We start from the raw sequence: 3683 nt of genomic DNA on the forward strand, positions 1-3683 counted from the left end.
TGATAGAGAGTCGCCCCCCCACAGCTCTGCAGCCTTGCACCCCTGGATCATACCATCTTGCCTTAATCAGAAGCCTGATCAGTGTGAGTTTATTACGCAGGGTCCACCCCTCCCTCACTGTGAATAGTACATGAACCAGCCTTGTAATGGAGCTGAGATTTCCTAAGAACTTCAAGCAAAATACACCAGTTTAAGTACAGCATAAAACAGATTTATTAACTACAGACAGATGGAGTTTTAAGGATTATAAGTGGTAGGAATAAAAGATCAAAGTAAGTTACCATGGAAATTAAAGATAAATTCACAATCTAAACTTTACACCTTATTACACTAGGCTGTATGCACACAGGAAGGCTTAATGCTCGAGCTGCTGCACATGCTGGGCAGGCTTAAGGCCGGGCTCCCATGGCAGGAGAGAAGAAGAAGACTCGGCCCCTGGAGGGGCAGGCTGGGGCTTCCTGGATCCCATTTGCTCACAGCCAGCGCCCTGCCCCCACTCCCAAGTCATCCATGGTGCCCCCAGGTCGGCCAGAATGGAGCAGCGGTTTTCACTGCACTACGTCCACTTATGGCTTACAGGCAACTCCCAGACTCACCACAGCCCACCATCTCGGCCAGAAAGGAGCCCACTCAGCCTCACCATTGCTGCTTTTCCTTCCCCCCAGAACCCCGCTTCTCCTGGGCTGCAAGGACCCATCCCTGGGATGCCAACAGGCAGCCACAGGGGTCTGTCTCCCAGCAGCCAACCGCACCTCCATGGGTTCAGCCCTCAGAAGGGCAGGTGGGGGTTTCCTGGATCCCAGTTGCTCACAGCCAGCCCAGCCTCCACCTCTAAAACCATCAGTCACGCTCCCAGGTTGGCTATAAAGGAGCCGCCATTCTCCACTTGGACTCAGCTTTGCTTGTTTTCCTTTCACCCAGAACCCCCCTTCTTCTCCTGGGCTGCAAGTAGCCACCCCTGGGAAGCCAAGAGGCAGGCACAGGATTCTGCCTCCCAGCAGCCAACCGCACCTCCCCAGGCTTTGCAGAATGAAGGGTGGTGCTCTACTAACCCCACTTAGCCGCACAGCTTCTTCCCTGCCTTCCTCAGCTCAACTTTCCTCTATTGCCCCATTCCTGCCTCACTTCCTCCTTTGGCCAGTCACACAAAGGAGCCCAGCAGGAAGTGAGAGCCTCTATAGGCCAACCTCCAACAGCAGAGGTGGCCAAGCCACAAGCCTCCAAATGGTGACTGGCCTAACTACTCTAGGTTCTCCAGCCTGACACCAAGGTGCTTTCTCCACTGCTGTCAGCATCCTCTGTCATGCAGGGGTTGGAGTTATCCCAGGGACAGGCCAATAGGAGGAGTGGCCTTTCTGAACAACAAGGGGATCTGGGAAAAGGAAGCCAGCATGTTTCTGTCTGGTTTTGAACCAGGGACCTTTTGCATGTTAGGCAAACGTGATAACCACTACACTACAGAAACTCCACCTACTTGGCTGTTGCTCACTCTGGCACAGACCGATGGACAAATCTAGAGAATGTGGTGGTAGCCCCTCGATAGGTCAGCTGGCAGGGCAGAGGACTGGAGCCAGCACTCAGGAAGTCGTCCTTACCTCGCCCGTGTGACTCCAGCTTGAGGGAGAGCTTCTTTTTCTTCTCCTTGCTGACAAAGAGCAAGAGAAGAATGAAAGGTCAGGTGGGCCAACTCGGTGCAGAAGCCCATGCTGTCTTTTCCAGCTGCATAGCCTGAAATGAGGGACTCGTGGCAGTTAAAGGAACTGCTGCACTCTCAGAAAACATCCCGCCCGTGCATAAAGGAGGTTAGAAGAGCCTGTTAGTCTAGCACGCTCCCAACTGAACTGTTTCAGCAGCTGCTAGGTTTCTTTTTGGCCTGTTACTTTTCTGTCTGGGATGTTGTTGTCAGCTGTGGCACAGAAAAAGGACGTCATTGCGAGCTGCCCATGAAGATAAGATTAACTTTTGCCTTCCTTGCTCGGCTTTACTTGCTTCCTCACCCTATTCCTGCCTTAGTTCCTGTGTTACCTGAAGGCAACGGGGGCCCAGCAGTACGAAGAGGAAGTTAGACAGCTAGACCCTGGTGGCAAAAGTTCTACCACCGCTTGCCACCCCACTCTCTTCTCCCAGCTTCACATATTGACCGCCAGGGACTTGGTGCCCAGCAGCGCAACGGAAGGCAGTGGACAGAGCCACCCTCGCCTTGAAGCTCTGGCTCATTAAACCGTATCTTCAGTCGCTGATGGCCAATGAGAGACCAACAGCGCTTGCTATTTTAGCACTTGAAAATGCCATTGGTCAGTCATTGGATCTCTTTAATGCTGTTACATAACAAATGAAAATAGAATCTCAGTGTGACATTCTGTACCTTTGGGGGAGTGTGCTGTAACCCCCATATTCCTCATTTTCATATAATCGTGATCTTATATACAGAGCATGCCTTGTAAGGCATCAGGGGAAAGGATATGATCTGCTGAAAGTCATTTCTCTACCCATAGATGTTTACCATTCATGCATATGAAGTTATGAGAATTGTGCAGTGTGGTTGTCACTATGCTGTAAGGTGGGGGAGTCAGCCAAATATTAGCTCCCCAGTGACAACAGCAAGGAAAGTAACCAACACCCGGACAGGGTGTCAAACAACCCATCAACAGCCATTGTTCAGCAAGGGAGCTACAGTGCAATCACTTACCTGCAAGAGGACACCCCAGGGGAATTGCTCAGACTTGCTTGGAGAGACGCAGTGATGCTCACCTGACTCTAAAGGGGGAGCAAAGCCAAGAGGGAAGAAAGGACATGATAAAAGCAGAGACATTTGCCATGCTTTGTCTCTCTCGTCCACCTACATCTACAGACACCCCCACACCAAGCAACTGAAGCGCTGACGAAAGGGGAGAGCCTGGCTGAAAAGCCACCAGCCGGCCTGTGGTGAGAAGCATCTAAGTTTGTAAGGGCATTGAAAGGGTTAAGATCAGCTTAGAGTGCATTTTGCTTTTATTTCACAAAAACAACGAGGAGTCCGGTGACACCTTAAGAACTAACAGATTTATTTGGACACAAGCATTCGTGGGTAAAAAGCCCTCTTCTTCAGATGCATGGAGTGAAAATTGCAGATAGAGGCATAAATATATATTGGAACATGATGTAAAGGGAGTTACCATACAAGGGGAGAACCAGTGTTGAAGGCTAATTCAGTCAGGGTGGATGTGGCTCTCTCCCAGTAATTGACAGGGAGGTGTCAATACCAAGAGAGGGAAAATTGCTTTTGTAGTGAGCCAGTCACCCCCAGTCCCTCTTCAAGCTCAAATTAATGGTGTTAAGTTTGCAGATCAGTTGTAACTCTGCAATTTCTCTTTGAAGTCTGTTTTTGAAGTTTTTTGAATGGCTTCTTTTAAATGGCTACTTTGAATGGCTACGTTTAATTGTGTTATTGAATATGAACATGTAAATGTGTTATGGAAGTCCCATGTGGTCTAGTGGTTAGGATTCTTGGCTTTCACCCAGGCAACCTGGATTCAATTCCCCACACAGGAACAATGCAGAGCTTCTCCTTGGAGGGGAGGCAGGAAACAAAAAGAATGGGAAGGGATCCTGCCAGCAGCAGAGCTGGATAGAGTTGGGAGCAGTACTGGATTTGACATGGTGCCATAGTGCTAGGCCCAAGCTCTGAAGGGACCTGTAACAGT

General features: G+C 49.9%; 1 non-coding gene across 1 annotated transcript; it reads right to left on the bottom strand.

Moving 5' to 3' along the window:
• Positions 1 to 1392: 1392 nt before the first annotated feature.
• TRNAV-AAC lies at positions 1393 to 1465 on the bottom strand. The gene has a single exon. It is a non-coding gene; the product is annotated as a tRNA-Val (tRNA).
• Positions 1466 to 3683: the final 2218 nt, after the last annotated feature.

The sequence above is a fragment of the Gopherus evgoodei genome, unplaced genomic scaffold, assembly GCF_007399415.2.
Source record: "Gopherus evgoodei ecotype Sinaloan lineage unplaced genomic scaffold, rGopEvg1_v1.p scaffold_263_arrow_ctg1, whole genome shotgun sequence".
Taxonomy (NCBI): domain Eukaryota; kingdom Metazoa; phylum Chordata; order Testudines; family Testudinidae; genus Gopherus; species Gopherus evgoodei.